This window comes from Macaca thibetana, chromosome X (assembly GCF_024542745.1).
Source record: "Macaca thibetana thibetana isolate TM-01 chromosome X, ASM2454274v1, whole genome shotgun sequence".
In the NCBI taxonomy this organism is placed as follows: Eukaryota; Metazoa; Chordata; class Mammalia; order Primates; family Cercopithecidae; genus Macaca; species Macaca thibetana.
In genome coordinates, this window is record NC_065598.1 from 53,165,997 (window position 1) to 53,188,947 (window position 22,951).

General features: G+C 41.2%; 2 protein-coding genes across 24 annotated transcripts in view; one reads left to right on the forward strand and one right to left on the reverse strand.

Moving 5' to 3' along the window:
- TSR2 (TSR2 ribosome maturation factor) overlaps positions 1-22,951 on the forward strand; it is a 1,158,091-nt gene that overhangs the window by 449,019 nt on the left and 686,121 nt on the right. The window contains exon 1 of one of the 23 annotated variants that reach the window (XM_050777086.1): positions 5,605-5,608. The exons of the other annotated variants lie outside the window; for them this stretch is intronic. The gene's annotated coding sequence lies outside the window, so the exon portion shown is untranslated. Of the gene's footprint in view, positions 1-5,604; positions 5,609-22,951 lie in introns of those variants that run through there. 23 annotated transcript variants of the gene reach the window in all.
- Positions 1-22,951, reverse strand: part of HUWE1 (HECT, UBA and WWE domain containing E3 ubiquitin protein ligase 1) — a 650,778-nt gene that overhangs the window by 206,020 nt on the left and 421,807 nt on the right. The window lies entirely within an intron of this gene.

Genomic DNA, 22,951 nt, shown 5'->3' on the forward strand with positions numbered 1-22,951 from the left:
ACAACAGGCAACTTCTGTAGACAGCCAAAGACAGAAAATCAGACAGTCATGTGCCAGCGTAATGCTGTTTTGGTGAAGAGTAGTATATATGGTATACTATGGTAGTCCCCTAATATTAATAATGGAGCTAAAAAATTCCTATCACCTAGTGACGTCTTGATGATCCTGACCCTGTGTTGGTCTAGGCTAATGTGTGTGTTTGTGTCTTTGTTTTTAACAAAACAGTTTAAAAAGTAAAAAAATTAAAAATAGAAAAAAACCTTATAGAATAAGAATATAGAGAAAATATTTTTGTATAGCTATACAATGTATTTGTGTCTGCTGTAATAATTTGTAATAACCACTATTGAGGTGAGCGCAAGTATTGCAAGTATCTGCTTAAAATGCTATGTGACACTAATCATCTCCATGTGAGTAATTCATATCTCCAGTAAAAAGTGATCCCTCACAGCTCTTGCATATTTTTCATGATGTTTACTGCAATATTGTAAACTTTGAGTAACAGTAGGGGACCCATAAGAGGTGCCACTAAAGATGCTGGAACTGTCCCCAGGAAGCAGAGAAAAGTCATGACATTACAAAAAGAAGTTGAATTGCTTGATATGTTCTGTAGATTGAGGACTTCAACTGCTATCGCCTGCCATTTCAAATAAATCCAGTGTAAGGATAACTGTAAAAAAAGAGAGAGAGAGAAAAGTAAAAACTGTTGTGAAAACCTTGTACTTTCTGTGAAATACCCTTTTATCTTGTACTGAAAATGCAGGTTTATTTTTTGTTTGTTTTTTGTTTTGTTTTGTTTTTGAGATGGAGTCTCACTCTGTTGCCCAGGCTGGAGTGCAGTGGGGCCATCTCGGCTCACTGCAAGCTCCGCCTCCCAGGTTCACACCATTCTCCTGCCTCAGCCTCCCAAGTAGCTGGGACTACAGGCGCCCACCACCACGCCTGGCTAATTTTTTGTATTTTTAGTAGAGACGGGTTTTCACCGTGTTAGCCAGGATGGTCTCAATCTCCTGACCTCGTGATCTGCCCGCCTTGGCCTCCCAAAGTGCTGGGATTACAGGCGTGAGCCACTGCGCCCGGCCCCGAAAATGCAGCTTTTATGTGGGTGCAGGATTCCTATAAGAAAGTGATATGTATAGATTCTAATATGATGTGAGAAATAGTGAAGCCATTATATGTCAACATAAGCAAAAGGAAGGTGAAAGATCTAAGCTGAACAATTCAATGCCAGCAAAGGATGAAACCATAATTTTAGAAAGAGTAGGCCGGGCGCGGTGGCTCAAGCCTGTAATCCCAGCACTTTGGGAGACCGAGACGGGCGGATCACAAGGTCAAGAGATCGAGACCATCCTGGCTAACACGGCGAAACCCCGTCTCTACTAAAAACACAAAAAATTAGCCGGGCGAGGTGGCGGCGCCTGTGGTCCCAGCTACTCGGGAGGCTGAGGCAGGAGAATGGCGTGAACCCGAGAGGCGGAGCTTGCAGTGAGCTGAGATCCGGCCACTGCACTCCAGCCTGGGCGACAGAGCGAGACTCCGTCTCAAAAAAAAAAAAAAAAATTTTAGAAAGAGTTTTTGTTGTTGTTTTTTGAGACGGAGTCTTGCTCTTGTCACCCAGGCTGGAGTGCAGTGGCGCGATCTCGGCTCACTGCAACCTCCGCCTCCTCGGTTCAAGCGATTCTCCTACCTCAGCCTCCCAAGTAGCTGAGATTACAGGCGCCCGCAACCACACCTGGCTATTTTCTGTATTTTTAATAGAGACGGGGTTTCGCCATGTTGGCCAGGTTAGTCTCAAACTCCTGACCTCATAATCTGCCCGCCTCCGCCTCCCAAAATGTTGGGATTACAGGCACGAGCCACCCCACCTGGCAAGATTTTTGGTTTTAAAAATATTAAGATAACAGGAGAAGCAGCTTCTGCTGACCAAGAGGCAGCAGACGAGTTCCCAGATGCCATTTAGAAAATCATTGACGAGGCCAAGCGTGGTGGCTCACTCCTGTAATCCCAGCACTTTGGGAGGCCAAGGCAGACAGATTACCTGAGGTCGGGAGTACTAGACCAGCCTAACCAACATGGTGAAACCCCGCCTCTACTAAAAATACAAAAGTTAGCAGGGTGTGGTGGCGTGCACCTGTAACCCAGCTTACTCGGAAGGCTGAAGCAAGAGAATCGCTTGAACCAGGGAGGTAGAGGTTGCATTGAGCCGAGATTGCGCCACTGCACTCCGGCCTGGGTGACAGAGTGAGACTCCATTAAAGAAGAAAGAAAGGAAAGGAGAGAAAAGGAGAGGAGAGGAGGGGAGGGGAGGGGAGGGGAGGGGAGGGGAGGGGAGGGGAGGGGAGGGAGGGGAAGGGAGGGGAAGGGAGGGGAAGGGAGGGGAAGGGAGGGGAAGGGAGGGGAAGGGAGGGGAAGGGAGGGGAAGGGAGGGGAAGGGAGGGGAAGGGAAGGGGAGGGGAGGGGAGGGGAGGGGAGGGGAGGGAAAGGAAAGGAGAAAAAAGAAAGAAAGAATCACTGAGGAGAAAGGATATCTGCCTGAGCAGGTTTTTAATGTAGGTGAAAGTGCCCTATTCTGAAGAAAAAAAAAAAAAAGCCACAAATCACATTTACTAGTAAGGAAGAGAAGTGAGTACCAGGAGTTTTAAGGCAGGAAGGGATAGGCTAACTCTCCTGTTAGTGTAAATGCAGTTGAGTTTATGATCAGAACTGCCCTTATCTTTTTTTTTTTTTTTTTTTTGAGATGGAGTTTAGCTCTTGTTGCCCAGGCTGGAGTGCAATGGCGCGATCTCGGCTCACCGCAACCTCCACCTCCCGGGTTCAAGTGATTCTCCTGCCTCAGCCTCCAGTAGCTGGGATTACAGGCATGCGCCACCACGCCCGGCTAATTTTTTGTTTTTTAAGTAGAGACAGGGTTTCTCCATGTTGGTCAGGCTGGTCTTGAACTCCCGACCCATCCGCCTAGTGATCCGTCTGCCTCGGCCTCCCAAAGTGTTGGGATTACAGGCGTGAGCCACTATGCCGGGCCTGCCCTTATCTATTAATATAAAGCTACTAACCCCTGAGCCTTGAAAGGAAAAGATAAACACCAGCTACCAATCTTCTGTTTGTACAACAAGAAGGTCTGAGCAATGAGAACCCTTTTTCTGAATCGGTTCAATCGAAACTTTGTCCCTGAGGTCAGGAAGTACCATGCCAATCAGGGATTGCCTTTTAAAGTTCTTTTGATATTGGGCAATGCCCCTGGCCGCCCAGCACTCCATGAGTTCATGAACAAAGGCGCTGGAGTGGTCTTGCCCTCAAACACAGCATCTCTAATTCAGCCTCTAGATCAGGGGATCATAAGGACCTTTAAGACTATTACATGCAATATCCTATGGAAAGGATTGCTCTATAGAAGAGAACCCAGATAGAACATCATGAAAGTCTGGAAGGATTACACCATTGAAGATGCCATCGTTGTTATAGAAAAAGCTATGAAAGCCATCAAACCTGAAATAATAAATTTCTGCTGGAAAAAAAAACTGTCTAGATGTTGTGCAATAATTAACAGGATTTATGACAGAGCCAATCAAGGAAATCATGAAAAAGATTGTCAATACGGCAAAAAGGTGGGGGGTGAATGGTTTCAAGATATGGATCTTGGAAAAATTCAAGAGCTAATAGACACCACACCAAAGGAAGTAACAGAAGACGTCTTGATGGGGATGAGTGCTTCTGAACCAGACCATGAGGAAGAAGAGGTAGAAGCAGTGCCAGAAAACAGATTGACATTAGACAATCTGGCAGAAGGTTTCTGATTATTCAAGAATACTTTTGACTTCTTTTCTGACATGGACCCGTCTATGACGGTGCCACTGAAACTAAAGCAAATGATGGAAGAAAGACTGGTATCGAATAGAAACATTTTTAGAGAAATGAAAAAGCAAAACAGTCAGACAGAAATTATGATGCATTTCTGTAAAGTTACAGAATGTACTTGCCTCTCCTGCCTCCCCTTCCACCTCCTCCAACTCTTCAGCCTTTGTCACGCATGAGACAACAAGACCAACCCCCTCTTTTTCCTCCTCCTCAGTCTACTCATTGTGAAGATAACAAGGATGAAGACCTTTATGATGATCCACTTCCTCTTAATGAATAGTAAATATATTTTCTCTTCGTGATGATTTTCTTAATGACATTTGCTTTCCTGTAGCTTATTTTATTGTAAGAATACAGTATATAATACATATAACATACAAACTATGTGTTAATCAGCTGTTTATGTTATCAGTAAGGTTTCTGATCAACAGTAGTTAAGTTTTTGGGGAGTCAAAAGTTGTATGTGGATTTTTGACTGTGTGGAGGTCAGTACTCTACATTGTCTGAGGGTGAACTGTAATTTGCAATTTTCTAAAGTTACCACCTATTTATTGCAGCAAGTCCATTTCAAAGGTAAATGTGGCTGGGTGCGGTGGCTCACGCCTGTAATCCCAGCACTTTGGGAGGCCGAGGCGGGTGGATCACCTGAGGTCGGGAGTTCGAGACCAGCCTGGCCAACATGGTGAAACCCCATCTCTACTAAAAATACAAAAATTAGCTGGGCCTGGTGGCTGGCACCTGTAATTCCAGCTACTCGGGAGGCTAAGGCAGAATTGCATGAACCCAGGAAGCGGAGGTTGCAGTGAGCCGAGATTGTGGTGTTGCACTCCAGCCTGGGCGACAAGAGTGAAACTCCGTCTCAAAAAAAAAAAAAAAAAAGTAAATGTTTTCTCAGAATTGTCCCCTCTCTTTAATTTTTGAGTATTTTCATGAACTCATGATTTGTCTCTGACTGTTCATTCTGAAGAAGGGACTTAATGTTTGTCTATTACTGGTATTAGAGACAGGTTCTCTCTGAGATGGTATTTCAGACAAAGGAGAAAAGAGAAAGTTTATATTTTCTGTAGTTTTATTTTTCTATGTTGGGGGATTCAACTGGGACATGAGGAGTATGATATGAGCCACCAAAATGTAGTTATATGCCAGGGATTTTAACTATTTTTTGAAATGATGAGCTTTCCCCCCTTAAGTAGTCTGTGGGCCAGTCCTATGTTGTGTGGTTCCCAATGTCTCTCATGACTTGAATTTTCTCCTTTTTCTCCTTAGAGTGACATTTCATTCCATTTTTGCCTCAGGCTCCTGCTGTCTGAGGTTTGGAGTTCCTGTGTCAGGTCATAAGTGTAACTGCCTGTGGAAAATAGGGAGCTCATGGTACAAGAACCTTCCGGATGTGCCAATGTTTATTATGATAGCCTGCAGTAAATTGGGGCATAATACCCCTCCTCTAACTGGTTCAACGACCTTCTTTAGGATCTTACTGTGGTGACGCCTCCCACTTTTCATGCCATCTGCAGCAAATGAAGGCTGGGGTCAGGATTCAGCTAGTTGGTCCCGATGTGGAATGCTGGGACAGTTACCGCAATCCTTTGGGTCTCTCTGTGGAATCTGTCCCTGCTCCCAGTTCCTGCTACTAACTTTGAACGTTTCCAAATCTCTTCTGGGGAATAGCCTTCTTACCTTTTAAATGAGCCCTACTGGCCAGCGCGGTGGCTCACGCCTGTAATCCGCAAACTTTGGGAGGCTGAGGCCGGGGGATCACCTGAGGTCAGGAGTTCGAGACCAGCCTGGCCAATATGGTGAAATCCCGTCTCTACTAAAAATATAAAAGTATTAACCGGGTGTGGTGGCAGGCACCTGTAATCCCAGCTACTCCGGAGGCTGAGGCAGAAGAATTGCTTGAACCTGGGAGGCAGAGGCTGCAGTGAGCCGAGATCGCGCCACTGCACTCCAGCCTGGGCCACAGAGCCAAACTCCATCTCAAAAAAATAAATAAGGCCGGGCGCGGTGGCTCAAGCCTGTAATCCCAGCACTTTGGGAGGCCGAGACGGGCGGATCACAAGGTCAGGAGATCGAGACCATCCTGACTAACACGGTTAAACCCCATCTCTACTGAAAAATACAAAAGAAAAAAGTAGCCGGGCGAGGTGGCAGGCGCCTGTGGTCCCAGCTACTCGGGAGGCTGAGGCAGGAGAACGGCGTAAACCCGGGAGGCGGAGCTTGCAGTGAGCCGAGATCGCGCCACTGCACTCCAGCCTGCGCGACAGAGCAAGACTCCGTCTCAAAATAAATAAATAAATAAATAAATAAATAAATAAATAAATAAATAAAATTTTAAAAAACTGAGCCCTACTTTGCCTGTGTTGAATTGTGTGTTAGTTGCTGCTTTTATCAAACTGTCTTTTAGATGTTTTATAAAGTTTCTGATATATTCGTTGTTAACTGAGAAAGACTTTTTCCTATTTTACATTTCTTTGGTCATTTCAATCAGATTATGAAAGAAAGAGACTTAAACATATGTGTTGAAATCATTATCTTTTCTGCATACCAAAATGCTTAGGGATGATGTATACTGATGTCTCCAACTGACTTTGAAATGCATCAAAATAAGATGAGTTGATGGATAGATATATGTGATAAAACAAATACAGCTAAATATTAATTCTAGAATCCAGGTGATGAGTATGAGTGTTCACTATATAATATCTATAATTTTTTATATATTTGAAAAGTATCATAATACAATGTTGAAAAATCATTATCTTTAAACTGGAAATCAATTCTTTTTTTTTTTTTTTTTTTCCTTTTTTTTTTGAGATGGAGTCTCGCTCTGTCACCCAGGCTGCAGTATAGAGGCATGATCTCGGCTCACCACAACCTCCACCTCCCGGGTTCAAGTGATTCTCCTGCCTCAGCCTCCTACGTAGCTGGGACTACAGGTGCCTGCCACCACGCCTGGCTAATTTTTTTGTATTTTTAGTAGAGACAGGGTTTCACTATGTTGGCCAGGTTGATCTCGAACTCCTGACCTCAGGTGATCCGCCCTCCTCAGCCTCCCAAAGTGCTGGGATTACAGGCGTGAGCCACCCTACCTGGCCTGGAAATAAATTCTTAAACTTAACTTCACTTCACATTTGTTTGGAGAACATCTTCAAGTAATTTTCACAATAAGGCCCTGGGGATATTTATTTTCTGAGCCTGCAATTACCTTTTGTCTTTTTTTTTTTTTTTTTTTTTTTTTTTTTTTTTGAGACGGAGTCTCGCTCTGTCACCCAGGCTGGAGTGCAGTGGCCGGATCTCGGCTCACTGCAAGCTCCGCCTCCCGGGTTCACGCCATTCTCCGGCCTCAGCCTCCCGAGTAGCTGGGACTACAGGCGCCCGCCACTGCGCCCGGCTAATTTTTTTCTATTTTTAGTAGAGACGGAGTTTCACCATGGTCTCGATCTCCTGACCTTGTGATCCGCCCGCCTCGGCCTTCCAAAGTGCTGGGATTACAGGCGTGAGCCACCGCGCCCGGCCCTTTTGTCTTCTTAAAACAAAGAAGAATCTACTTGAATTATGCCCTCAGTCATACAATCAGTATTTCCCTCTCAACTAGATTTTTGCCGTACCCTAGCTTCTCCAACCTTAACAATCATCCTTTGAGTCCTGCAGATACTTCCACATTAGGGGATATGCCAACCTTTCTTGTTCACAGATACATCCCCAGAGCCTAGAATAATGCCTAGGTCTTATTAGTCATTTAGTAATTATTTGTGGAGTGAATAAATGAATATCTCTGTTGTTCTTCATGAGCCACACTTATAAAAATGGTTGTCTGTACACTTCTTTATTGCTCCCACCTCTTGACTTTCCTTATCACCCCCTTTAAATTTGGCTTCTACCCTCATAACTCAACTGAAACGGCTCTTGTCAATATGACTGATGATATTGCCAAATCCAATGGCCATATTGCCAAATCCAATGGCCATCTTATTGCCTTCTAATTCCTACTTTCAACAGGATTTGACACAGTTTACCACTCCTTCCTTCTTGAAATGTTTTCTTCCTCAGCTACTGTGACGCCACAGACACAGAAGGTTTGTGGGTTTGCCTCTTGTACTTCTTTATGATTTCCCTTCCTCTACACTTTGGAGCTCCTTGAGACTTGCTCCTGAACCCTCTTCTCTCTCTAAATGTAAGCCCCTAAGTGATTTCATTCAGTCTCATAGATTCCTAATTTAAACTCTCTAGCCCATACCACTCCTCCAAGATCTAGATTAATACATCCAACTGCCTAATGACATCTCTGCTAGGATGTCTCATACACATTTTAAATCTAACATGTGAAAATGCTGATTTTTCTCTCCCCTCCCCTTGAAGCCCAGCTTTGCCCCAGTCTTCTCCAGCTCAGAAAATGCCAGAGATATTTAATGGTTTTATTTGATTTCTTTCTTTTTCTCACTCCTCATAATCCAATAGTAAATTTATCTAATTCTATTTCTAAAGTATACTTCAGATCTGTCTGTGTCTATCCCACTCCACCACCATCACTCTAGTCCAAGCTACCCTCTGTGTCCTGGAATAACGCAACAGTCTTTCAGCAAGTGTTTGTGCTTCATCCTTGCCTCCATATAAGCCAAGCTCTACAGAGCAACCAGAATTAATATTTTAATCTTATTTCTGGACTTCCAGTTCTCGCCAATATGGAGTAACCCCATTCCTTCCTGGTCTTCCTTCTTAAAACTGGCAAATCTTGGACAGAACTCAACAAACAAGCATAGGAAGGCTCTGAAAAGTAGAAAGAAGGCACACTGCCCCGGGATCTTATGACTTGAGGAATGACACAGCAGTGAGTTCCCTGGGTTTCCTTAGTGCTCCTCATATTTCTTGATTGCTGAGGGTGCTGGTGGTGCTTCCAACCCCAAATTGCCAACAGCACAAACAAAAAGGCTCCAAGAAAAACCTCTCCCATCTAGTCAAAAGGCCAGGAAAATGGTGGCCTAATTGTAGAAAACTTTTTGGCTTTTGTCCTTAACCTGTTTTCTGCAGGTGGTGGCCCCAGTTCTGGACATTGATCTCCCATGCAACCACATTCAAAGACAGGAAAGAAAAAGTTTTCCTCTGTATCAGAGAGAGAAATCTTTCCAAGAAGCCTCACAGTAGACTCCTTAGATCCCATTGGCCAGTATTGGGTCCACCGCCTAGCTGCAAAGTGAGTGTTTAGCTTTCTCAGCCTCTATGGTGAAAAGGGGTGCAAGAATTTTTGGGTCTTTCTCATGAATTCTTTGTGTAAAATCAGAAAAGCTGACTGTCTGTAGGGACCACTCATGAGCTCCCCAGTATTCAAAGAACTGCAATGATCCTATCTTCAGACACAAAAGCTTTTGACAAACACCCTTTCCACTCTCCTGTGCACTTAATGGTGGTCCAGTGCTGTGCTCTTCGAATGCCTCTTCCTGCTCTTCAGAACTGGTGGAGGGACCCACCTACCTCCTACACCCTCTCTGTGGCCAATTAGGACTCATTTGACGCATTTTGGTGACTTCTGTAAAAAGAAGATACTTCAGAACTGAAATCACCATGAGGAAGGAGGCAAACAGGCACACTCATGCTGTTCTCCGAGGAATCTATGATTTCCCACATCAAACACACAGCCAGGGAATTGCTCCTGGAGGTTGTGGCCACATGGGTCATATATAAGGGAAGAATGTATCTTCCAGAAGAATTACACATGCAGAGAATGCACTCATGGTTTTCCTATAACAGATGAGTCCCTTTCTAGGGAAGAAGATCCTTATACAATCACACTCAACCAAATGGCTCCAGTGGTTCTCAACCTGGTTTTCAGTTCATCTTTACTAAACATTACGTTATGTCTTCCTAAGAAGAAGACGTGTCTGAAAGCATCCAGTGTTATTGTGGTTTAATATTCAGGATGAATCAAAAAAGCCAGAATAACCACCTTCTGGTGTATCCTGATAATATTGGCTTTGAAGGATTCCGGAGAGTGTCAGCCTACATAGGACAGCCCAGGATTACTAATTGTTTCCAATTCAAGTCCCTTGAAGATCAGCAGGTTCCCCAAGAGGCTTTCTTCTGATATTTACTTATCTGCCCCAAGACCAATCTGCCAAGGAAAACACAATGGCCTTTCATTCCCTCCCAGATACCTCATTCTGGATGGCAGGGGGAAGACATGAATGCAATCCCACCTGGAGGACTTTCACAAGAGATCCAGTTCATTCAAGTTCCAAAGAGAGTCATTGATAAGCTAATGTCTGCCTCCTGGGAGTTCCATCCCCCAACCCTAAAAATATTGACTACCCCTCAATATTACCTTCTTTCCCCCATCTCCCTGGCTCCTGTGAAGGCATGGGGGCATCTGGCCATCCTTGGATTGTTGGGTCATTGCTCTCCTGTGATTTACCCCGTTGCATGTTCATTAAATATGCATATGTTTTCCTCCTGGGAACAAAAAAAAAAAAAAAAGAAAGAAAGAAAAAAAGTGGTCTAGACTGTTAACAAAGAAAAGAACTGAAATGATTGGGGCAGGAAACCAGTAGTGAGTGACTGCCATATCTTCTAAATTAGGTTGTCCCATGTTGTTCTGAATCATGGCTATTTGTTTCCTTCTTGGACTCTATCTCAGTTTTAAGTTATTTATTCATTTATGTCTTTGCTTTTTTTTTTTTTTTTAAGACAGAGTTTCACTCTTGTTGCCCAGGCTGGAGTGCAGTGGTGTGATCTCGACTCACTGCAACTTCCGCCTCCCGGGTTCAAACGATTCTCCTGCCTCAGCTCCCGAGTAGCTGGGATTACAGGCATGCACCACCACGCCTGGCTAATTTTGTATTTTTTTAGTAGAGATGGGGTTTCTCCATGTTGATCAGGCTGGTCTTGAACTCCTGACCTCAGGTCATCCGCCTGCCTCGGCGTCCCAAAGAGCGGGGCTGGGATTACAGGTGTGAGCCACCGCACCTGGCCTACTTTTTAATTGTTATTCTACACCACTAGACTTTTTTGGGCTTCACAAGGTCAGGAAACATCTGCATTGTGAACTGTTCTATCTCCTGTGGCTAGCACATTGTATGGAGTAGGAGCTCAAATATCTTTTTTTTTTTTTTTTTGAGACGGAGTCTCGCTCTGTCGCCCAGGCTGGAGTGCAGTGGCCGGATCTCAGCTCACTGCAAGCTCCGCCTCCCGGGTTCACGCCATTCTCCTGCCTCAACCTCCCGAGTAGCTGGGACTACAGGCGCCCGCCACCTCGCCCGGCTAGTTTTTTGTATTTTTTAGTAGAGACGGGGTTTCACCGTGTTAGCCAGGATAGTCTCGATCTCCTGACCTCGTGATCTGCCCGTCTCGGCCTCCCAAAGTGCTGGGATTACAGGCTTGAGCCACCGCACCCGGCCGTAGCTCAAATATCTTACAGAACAAATGAATGAAACTGAACACATCTTTTTTTTTTTTTTTTACTTCACATGTGAAAGAATTTTTCTAAGCATAAAATTCTTGGGTCACAACCATTTCCATTAAAAACTATAGACCTAGATCTCTTGTCTTTTGGAATTTAGTATTACAGGGAAGGTCAGCTTGATTTGTAAGCAACCTGTTTTGTCTTCTAAAGAAACTTTTTATTTTGGAAAAATTATAGATTCACAAGAAGTTAAAAAGATAGTACAAAGAGATCAAGGATACCCTTACCCTGTTTCCCCCATTGACATTAGTATAAAGTATGTAGATATGTGTTACCACCACTGCAGCCAACATACAATACTATTCCATAACCACAATGATCCCCTGGTGCTATGCCTTTTTATTCACACCCAGCCCTTCCCCATCCCCTAGTATCCTTAATGCTTTCAGCCACCAATCTATTCTACATCACTATTCTTTTGTCTTTCCAAGAATATTATGTAAATAGGTCATAAATGTGTGGCCTTTTGTGATTAGCTTTTTTCATTCAGCATAATGCCCTTGAGATCCTCCAAATTGTAGCATGCATCAATAGTTCAATCCTTTTTATTCTTGAGTAGGATTCTATTGTATGGATGTACTAGAGTTTGTTCAGTCATTCATTCATTGAAAGATGTTCTGGTTGTTTCTAATATTTTTTCTATAGAAATAAAGATGTTGTAAACATTTGTGTACAGGTTGCTGTGTGAACATAATTTTTCATTTCTTTGGGATGTTTAAGAGTACAATTCCTGGATCATATGAAAATTGCATGATTAGTTTTATAAGAAACTGTCATACTTTTTGAGAGTGGCTGTACCATTTTACATTCCCATCAGCGTTCTCACCATCAGAGATCCAGTTTCTCCATATCCTTACCAGCACTGGGTTTGTCACTATTTTTTTTACTTCAGCTGTTTTAATAGGTGTGTAGTCGTCTTCATTTCCATTTCCCTAATGGCTAATGGCATTGAATGTCTTTTCATATGCTTATGTGCCATCCATATATCCTTTTTAGTGAAATCTCCTTTGATATATTTTGTCTACCTTTTAATTGAATCATTTATTTTGCACAATTGAGTTTTGAGATTTCTTTATAAATTTTAGATATGTCTTTAACAGATATGTGATTTGCAAATGTTTTCTCCCAGTCCATAGCTTACCTTTTCATCCTCTTGCCAAGGTGTTTTGCAGAGAAAAATTTTTAAGTTTTGATGAAGTGCAATTTGTTGATATTTTCCTTTTACAGATCATGCTGTTGGTGTCAAGTCTAAGACCACTTCGACAAGCCCTAGGTTCTGAAGATTTTCTTCTATGTGTTCTTCTAAGATGATTAAAATTTTACATTTTATGTTTCAATCTATAGTTAATTTTAAGTTAATTTTGTATAAGGTTTGAGGTTTAGGTTGAGGTTTATTTATTTGCTTATGTATATCCAATTGCTCCAGCACCATTTGTTGAAAAGGCTGTTTCTTCCATTGAATTATGTTTACATCTTTGTCAAAAATCAATTGCTGAGACTTGTGTGGGTCCATTTCTGGGTTCTCTATCCGTTCCATTCATCAATGTGTCTATTCTTCTACCAATAACTCATAGACTTGATTACGGCAGCCATATGATATGTTTTCAAATTAGGTGAAGTGAGTCCTCCTACTTTATTTTTCTTTTCCAAAATTGTTTTAGCTATTATAGTTCCTTTGCTTTTCCATGTAAATTTTAGAATAATCTTGTCTATATCTACAGAACATCCTGCTGGGATTTTGATAAGAATTTCACTAAACCTGTATATAAATTTTAGGAAAATTTCTATCTTTTTAAGCTGAATCCTTCACAGCATTTTCTCCATTTACTTAGGCCTTCTTAAAATTTATTTCAATGATGTTCCGTAGCTTTCAGTGTACAAGTCTTGCACTTATTTTGTTACTTCTTTCTTTCTTTCTTTCTCTTTCTTTCTTTCTTTCTTTTTCTTTTTTTTTTTTTTTTTTTGAGACGGAGTCTTGCTCTGTCACCCAGGCTGGAGTGCAGTGGCCGGATCTCAGCTCACTGCAAGCTCCGCCTCCCGGGTTTACGCCGTTCTCCTGCCTCAGCCTCCCGAGTAGCTGGGACTACAGGCGCCCGCCACCTCGCCCGGCTAGTTTTTTTGTATTTTTTTAGTAGAGACGGGGTTTCACCGTGTTAGCCGGGATCGTCTCTCGATCTCCTGGCCTCGTGATCTGCCCGTCTCGGCCTCCCAAAGTGCTGGGATTACAGGCTTGAGCCACCGCGCCCGGCCTCTCTTTCTTTCTTTCTTTCTTTCTTTCTTTCTTTCTTTCTTTCTTTCTTTCTTTCTTTCTTTCTTTCTTTCTTTCTTTCTTTCTTTCTTTCTCTCTCTCTCTCTCTCTCTCTCTCTCTCTCTCTCTCCCTTCCTTCCTTCCTTCTTTTCTTTTTTTTTTTCTTTTCTTTTTTTTTTTTGAGATGAAGTCTTGCTCTTATAACCCAGGCTGGAGTGCAGTGGCACAATCTCAGCTCACTGCAACCTCCACCTCCTAGGTTCAAGCGATTCTCCAGCCTCAGACTCCAGAGTAGCTGGGGATTACAGACATCCACTACCACGCCTGGCTAATTTTCTGTATTTTTAGCAGAGACGGGGTTTCACCATGTTGGCCAGGCTTGTCTCGAACTCCTACCTCAGGTGATTCACTTGCGTTGGCCTCCCAAAGTGCTGGGATTACAGGCGTGAGCCATCGCGCCTAGCTGATTTATTGATTTTCAAGGACTCAGTATGTGCTAAAAACACCATCAGTCAGCCAGGCACAGTGGCTCACGCCTGTAAACTCAACATTTGGAAGGCCGAGGAGGATGGATCCCGAGGTCAGGAGTTCGGGACTCCTGTATATACATGTGTGATTTTATATATATACATGTGTGATTTTAGAGAGAGAGAGAGATATATATATATATATATTTTTTTTTTTTCTGAGATGTTTGAGAGTAAACTACAGGCCTAGTGCCCCTTTATCCATAAATATTTCAGTGTATTTCCTTTAAACAAGAGCATCCACAGTGTCCATAACCATAGTGCAGTTATCAAAATCAAGGGTTAATATTGATACAGCACTATCATTTAATCAACAGATCTCACTCAAATTTTACCACCCAATAATGTCATTTATAGGAAAAAAATGACATTGACATTTTTGAAGAGTACAAGTCAGATATTTTGTAGAACGTCTCTCATTCTGGGGTTGTCTAATATGTTTTCATAACTATATTCAGGTTATACATTTTTTAGCCAATACATTTTAATTTCAGTTATTAGATTTTTAATTTCTAGAAAGTCTGCTTGGGCTCTTTTCAGACCTATTTGTTTCTTGATTATATTTTCCAGGTAGAGAGGAAACAAGTGAATTTTATTATTTTCCTGCAAATACTTAGGCAACATTTTCAGTACCATTTGTTGAAAACCCCATTCCCTCCCCAACTGGCTTGTCATACTTCATTTGTCATTTACAAAGGAAGCTGTCTTAATTACCATTAGATCTCTACAGCCCTTCCATAAAAGCGTACTAATTGATGCACCTAATACAAAGAATTCTAACAGCCAGTAGGCTCCTCTCGAGTATGCCCACACTTCGCTTTCACAAGATGGATTGTATGATTACTAAGAATCAGTTCTATTATTCTCAAACCTATTGATGCCATTGCATTTGGAATGGTAATAACATAATTTGGTTAAATAGTACATAAACTGATAAAATAAAAATGCGGAAAAAATGAGAGTTGTAGTTTCTTTAAAAACTAAATTGAGTGCTTTGGGAAGACCTGATAAAAGCAAATCCATTTTTTAAAATTGAGTCATTAAATACGATTGACACAAATGCAGAATTTATAAAGAAATTTCAAAATTAAATAGTGAAAAATAGACAACTCAATTGGAAAATAGGTAAAAGATATGAAGAGACATTCTATGGAAGGGGATATATGTATGACACATAAGCATATGAAAAGACATTCAATATCATTACACTTACAGAACTTAAAATTCTGAAAGGATCCTGCTCTCAGATTGCTTCAGAATCTTCTTTAAATTCTTGCTCCACTTTAAAGACCGAAACTGTATCTCATAGATAATGCACTGTGAGTATGGTTTATGTCGGAAAAATGAGACCAAAGGCCAACCAGTGGAAGTACACACAAAGAAAATGCCTTGATCTTAAAGATTGGTGAATAAGGCTGGGCGTGGTGGCTCACGCCTGTAATCCCAGTACTTTGGGAGGCCAAGGCGGGTGGATCACGAGGTCAGGGGTTCAAGACCAGCCTGGCCAGCATGGTGAAACCCCATCTCTACTAAAAATACAAAAAATTGGCCGGGCATGGTTGTGCGCACCTGTGATCCCAGCTACTCGGGAGGCTGAGTCAGAAGAATCACTTGAACCCAGGAGGTGGAGGTTGCAGTGAGCCAAGATCATGCCACTGCACTCCAGCCTGGGTGACAGAGAGAGACTCTGTCTCAAAAAAAAAAAAAAAAAGAAAGGTGAATAATGCACATCTATATATTTTAACTTAACATTTTAATGTATTAATATATCATATTACTCCCTCCTTTACTGACTTTTTCCATTAGCTGCATCAGATAAGAGGGCTTCTACTCTACCAAGTCCCCCCTTTAGAAATCTTGTTTTAATATGCAAGGTTTTCAATAATTTTGTACATCTATATTTTATGTTCCTATAAAATTTGACATTTTATAGAGTTGCTGCCCAAAGCCTTAGAAGCTTCTCCTCATAGAACACATAGGAATATTAATGGTGTATGAGTCATCTCATCATATCATTTTAAGCTTTGGGAGGACTAATATGATTTGCAAATAGACAAGAATACTTGAGTAGCGTGTCCATGGGAACAGTGTGGTGATTATGCATATGATCGTCTTTTCCTTTTGTTCCTTTTACACTTTTGGTTGCTACTCAGCACAAACATCTTGGAATTGGCCCTAAAATGTGACCCTCTGTCAGCATCATTTGAGAAGAGCCTCTAATATTGCCTTGTATGGCATACTTTATTTTATAACTTAAAAAATGCAAAAAAATGCAGAAAAATGCAAAAAATAATATAAGAAACACCAATAGAAACTATCCAGGGTTCTCAATTGTTAACCTTTTATCACATTTACGCACATTCATAGCACATTCAAATCTGCATTATTATAAGTGATAAAAACAATTAAGCAATTAAGTTGAAGCATCCTACTTCCCTCTTCACATCTGAAGGCAAATACTATTGTGAATTTGGTTTTCATATTTTAATACTATTTGTACACATTTATGTCTCTGTAAGCAATAAAGTATTGCATTATGTACTTTTTAATTTTACAAAAATACTTTCAGACTATACATATACATAATATACATTGTTGTGCAACTTGCTTTTCCACTCAAATGTTGATAATATATAGATCCAGTTCATCTCTTTTAACTGCTATGTAGTATTTGATTGTAGGAGTGTACCACATTTTATTTATCTATTTACATATTCAGAACATTTACACATTATCCAATTTTTTTTTTTTTTTTGAGATGGATTCTTGCTCTGTCACCAGGCTGGAGTGCAGTGGTGCCATCTCGGCTCACTGTCATCTCTGCCTCCTGGGTTCAAGCGATTCCCCTGCCTCAGCCTCCCGAGTAGCTGGGACTACAGGTGCATGCCACATGCCCGGCTAATTTTTTGTGTTTTAGTAGAGACGGGGTTTCACCATGTTAGCCAGGATAGTCTTGATGTCCTGACCTCGTGATCCGCCCCCTGCCTGGCCTCCCAAGGTGGTGGGGTTACAGACGTGAGCCACCACACCCAGCCACATTATCCAATATTATACTATTACAATTCCCGAATGAATATCTTAGTACACTCTCCTGGTACACATGTTGGAGAGGTTCGTAGGGAAAATAACTGGGAGTAAAATTACTGGGTAATATGGTAAATATACTTTTTATATTATTAAATAGTTTCAAATTGTCCTCTAAAGTGATTGTCTCAATTTACACATCCACTAGCAGTGTGTGAGGGTTTCTGTTGTTACATATTCTGTGTCAAAAGACTTAAATTTTTGCCAATGCAATAAATGTGAAATGATATTTCATTATTTGAATGTACATTTCTTGATATTCAGTGAGTATTAGTACCTTTTCATTTGGTTTTCCTTTTCTGTAATAGTCTTTTCATTTACTTGGCTTCTTTCTCTGTTGAGTTTCGTTTGTCTTTTCTTATTGAGTTAAGGGAATTCTTTTTTTTTTTTTTTTTTTTTTTTTTTTGAGACGGAGTCTCGCTCTGTCACCCAGGCTGGAGTGCAGTGGCCGGATCTCAGCTCACTGCAAGCTCCGCCTCCCGGGTTCACGCCATTCTCCTGCCTCAGCCTCCCGAGTTAAGGGAATTCTTAATAAATTCTGGAGGGTTTTTTTTTTTTTTTTTTGTCTAAGATATGTGTTGCGAGTATCTTTTCCCAGGCTGTCACTTGTCTTATTAATCTACTTATGGTGCTTTTATTTTACAGCAATATTAATTTTAATAAAGTCAAACCGATTCTCTTCCTTTATGGTTTGGGCTTTTTATAATTTGGATAAGAAAATTGTTCCCGCGGCCGGGCGCGGTGGCTCAAGCCTGTAATCCCAGCACTTTGGGAGGCCGAGACGGGCGGATCACGAGGTCAGGAGATCGAGACCATCCTGGGTAACACAGTGAAACCCCGTCTCTACTAAAAAAACTTAGCCGGGCAAGGTGGCAGGCGCCTGTAGTCCCAGCTACTCGGGAGGCTGAGGCAGGAGAATGGCGTGAACCCGGGAGGCGGAGCTTGCAGTGAGCTGAGATCCGGCCACTGCACTCCAGCCTGGGTGACAGAGCGAGACTCCGTCTCAAAAAAAAAAAAAAAAAAGACCGGGCGCGGTGGCTCAAGCCTGTAATCCCAGCACTTTGGGAGGCCGAGACGGGCGGATCACGAGGTCAGGAGATCGAGACCATCCTGGCTAACACGGTGAAACCCCGTCTCTACTAAAAAATACCAAAAAAAACTAGCCGGGCGAGGTGGCGGGCGCCTGTAGTCCCAGCTACTCAGGAGGCTGAGACAGGAGAATGGCCCGAACCCGGGAGGCGGAGCTTGCAGTGAGCTGAGATCCGGCCACTGCACTCCAGCCTGGGCGACAGAGCGAGACTCCGTCTCAAAAAAAAAAAAAAAAAAAAAAAAAGAAAAGAAAAGAAAATTGTTCCCGCTCCAAGGTCATAAATTCTCATAGATTTTCTTTTAACAGGTTTAAAATGTTGCTTTTCACATTTAGAGGTTTAATATATTTAGAATTTATTTCTGTGTAAGATATAAGGTAGTGATCTAATTTTATTTTTTCCATGTAAAAATATGTTGTTGCAACACCACTTATTGAATATTCTTTCCTTTCCCTGGTGTTTGAAATGCCACTTCTATAGTATTCTAAGTTCCATGAATCTGTTTCTGGGTTTTCTATTCTCTTCCAGTAATCCATTTGACTATTCCTGCACCAGACTCACACTGTTTTAATCACCATAGCTTTAAAATAAATCTTGGCTATATGGTAAAAAGGTCACCTTCCTACTTCATTCTAGTTTTTTTTTTGAACTTTTTCTTGATATCTAATATTTGTACATATTATAAAGTACATGTGATATTTTGTAACGTGCGTAGAATGTGTAATGATCAATCAGGGTATTTAGGGCATCCATCACCCGAAGAGTTTATCATTTCTATGTGTTGGGAACATTTCAAGTGCTCTCTTCCAGCTCTTTGAAATATACAATACATTATTCCTAACTATAGTCACTCTACACTGCTATTGAACATTAAAACTTATTTATTCTGTCTAGGTGTATGTTTGTACCCATTAACCAACTTTTTTTTTTTTTTTGACAGAGTCTGGCTCTGTTGCCCAGACTGGAGTGCAGTGGCGTGATCTCGGCTCACCACAACCTCCGCCTCCTGGGTTCAAACGATTCTCCTGCCTCAGCCTCCCAAGAGGCTAGGACTACAGGCACGCGTCACCATGCCTGGCTAATTTTTGTATTTTTAGTAGAGACGGGGTTTCACTATGTTGGCCAGGCTGGTCTCGAACTCCTGACCTCGTGATCCGCCCACCTCGGCCTCCCAAAGTGCTGGGATTACAGGCGTGAGCCACCGCAGCCGGCCTCATTAACCAAATTTTCATCTTCCCCCACCCTACCCACACACCCTTCCCAGGTTGTGATATTTGTCATTCTACCCTTGAGATCAGATGAAATCAGGTGCATTCAGGGTGGTATGGCTGTAGAGCTATCATTCTACTCTATCTCCATGAGATCAACTTTTCTAACTCCCACGTATAAGTGTGAACATGCAATATTTGTTTTTCTGTGCCTGGCTGATTTCACTTAACATAATGACCTGTAGTTCCATCCATGTTGCTGCAAATGGCATGATTTCACTCTTGTTTAAGCCTGAATAGTATTCCATTATGTGTATATATCACATTTTTATTTATTCGTTTGTCCATTAATGGACACTTAGGTTGATTCTGTATCTTTGCTATTGTGAATAGTGCTACAATAAACATGGAGGTACAGGTATCTTTTTGACATATTGATATCTTTACTTAGACTAAATACTCAGTGGTGGGATTGCTGAATCATACGGTAGTTCTATTTTTAGTTATTTGAGAAATCGCCATACTGTTTTGCATGCTGGCTGTACTAATTTACATCCCTACCAACAATATATAAAAGTTCCCTTTCTTCCGCATCCTCACCAGCATCTGTTATTTTTTTTTTTTTGTCTTTTTGATAATAGCCATTCTAACCAGGATAAGATGATATCTCATTGTGGTTTTGATTTGCATTTCCCTGATTAGTGACATCGAGCATTATTTCATATACCTGTTGGCCATTTGTATGTTTCCTATGGAGAAATATCTATTTATGTCCTTTGGCCACGTTTTAATGGGATTGTTTGCTTGTTTTACTGTTGAGTTGCTTGAGTTCCTTGTATTGTCTGGATATTAGTCCCTTGTTGGATGAATAGTTTGCAAATATTTTCTCCCATTCAGCAGGTTGGCTTTTCACTCTGTTGATTGTTTCCTTTGCTATGCAGAAGTTTTTTAGTTTAATATAGTCTCCTTTGTCTAGTTTTATTTTTGTTGCTTGTGCTTTTGAGGTCTTAGCCACAAAAATCTTTGCCTAGATAAAGTTCTGAAGTGTTCACCTATGTTTTCTTTAGTAGTTTTATAGTTTCAGGTCTTACATTGAAGTCTTTAATCCTTCTGAAGTTGATTTTTGTATATGGTGAATGGAGTGCAGTTTCATTTTTCTGCATATGGATATCCAATTTTCCCAGCACCCTTATTGAAGAGGATTGTGTTCTTTCCCCAGTGTATGTTCTTAGCACATTTATCAAAAATCAGTTAGCTGTAAATAGGTGGGTATATTTCTGGGCTCTCTATTCTGTTCCATTGGTCTCTGTATCTGTTTTTATACCAATACCATACTGTTTTGGTTACAATAACTTCGTAATATATTTTGAAGTCAGGCAGTGTGATGCATTCAGCTTTGTTCCTTTTGCTCAAGATTGCTTTGACTATTCAGGCTCTTTTATGTTCCCATATAAATTTTAGAGTTGTTTTTCCTATTTCCGTAAAAACTAATCTTTGTATTTTGATAGGAATTGCATGGAATCTGTAAATTACTTTGGGTTGTATGGTTATTTTAACAATGTTAATTCTGATGCATGGGCATGGGATGTCTTTCCATTTGTTTGTGTCCTCTTCAATTTATTTCACCACTATTTTGTAGTTTTCCTCAAGAAAAAAACTATGGTTTCTACTGAATGTGTATTGCTTTCACCGGGTGTGGTGGCTCACACCTTTAATCCCAGCACTTTGGGAGGTTGAGGGAGGTGGATCACCTGAGGTCAGGAGTTCAAGACCAGCCTGACCAACGTGGTGAAACCCCATCTCTACTAAAAATATAAAATTAACCAGGTGTGGTGGTGGGCACCTGTAATCCCAGCTACTCGAGAGGCTGAGGCAGAAGAATCGCTTGAACCCAGGAGGTAAAGTTTGCAGTGAATCGAGATCATGCCATTGCACTCCAGCCTGGGTAACAAGACTGAAACTCCATCTCAAAAAAAAAAAAAAAGAAAAGAAATTAAAAACAGAAATACCATATGAACCAGTAATTCCTTTTCAGTGTACATAACTGAAGGAAAGGAAATCCCCATCTTGTGAAGAAATCTGCACTCGCATGTTCATTGCAGTATTATTTACAATAGCTAAAATAAGGAAACAACCTAGTTGTCCATCAATGGATGAACGAAAAAAGAAACGGGTGTGTGTATGTGTGTGTGTATGCACACACACACGTATATACATGTTGGGAGCGTGTATACATATATACATGTCTATACCACAGAATATTATTCAGTCTTAAAAAGGAGAAGATCTTGCTATTTACCAGAACATGAATGAACCTGGAGAACATTATGCTAAGTGAAATAAGCCAGATAAGGGAAGAAAAATAGTGCATGATCTCACTTATATGTAGAATCTTTTTTAAAAAGGCCATAGAGAATAAAATAGTGGTTACTAGCAGGGGAGTGGAGAGGGAGGAAATGAGACGTAGGTCAAAAAACACAAAGTAGCAGATATTTAGGATGAACAAGTCAAAATATCTAACTTTCAATATGAAGACTATAGTTAGTAATAGTCCACTGTACTCAGAATTTTTGCTGAATGAGTAGATTATAGCTGCTCTTGCCACAGGGGAGAAATGTGAATAACAATGTGATATAATGGACATGTTAATTTGTTCCACTATGGTGGCCATTGTAATATATATATATATGCACATATATATATATATCTTAAAACATCATATTGTATGCCTTAAATATACACAATTATAGCCAAAACAATTTGGCAAATTAAGAACAAATTTGGGCTTGCACTTCCCTATTTCAAAACTTACTACAAAATTACAGTAATCAAGACTGTGTGCTACTGGCAAAAAGATAGCTATATAGACCAATGGAAGAGAATTGATAATTCAGAAATAAACCCTTACATTTATGGCCAACTGATTTTTTGACAAGGATGCCAAGACAATTCAGAGGATAACAATAACCTTTTCAACAAATGGTACTGGAACAACTATATATCCACATCTCATCATATTCAAACGTTAATTCAAAATGGATTTTAGACCTAATGCAAAAACTAAACCTATAAAACTCTAGAAGAAAATACAAAAATAAATCTTCATGGTCTTGAATTAGGCAATGGTTTCTTTTTTTTTTTATTATTTTTTTTTTTGAGACGGAGTCTCGCTCTGTAGCCCAGGCTGGAGTGCAGTGGCCGGATCTCAGCTCACTGCAAGCTCCGCCTCCCGGGTTCACGCCATTCTCCTGCCTCAGCCTCCCGAGTAGCTGGGACTACAGGCGCTGCCACCTCGCCCGGCTATTTTTTGTATTTCTTAGTAGAGACGGGGTTTCACCGTGTTAGCCAGGATGGTCTCGATCTCCTGACCTCGTGATCCGCCCATCTCGGCCTCCCAAAGTGCTGGGATTACAGGCTTGAGCCACCGCGCCCGGCCGGCAATGGTTTCTTAAATATGACACTAAGCAAGGGTCACAAAAGAAAAAATA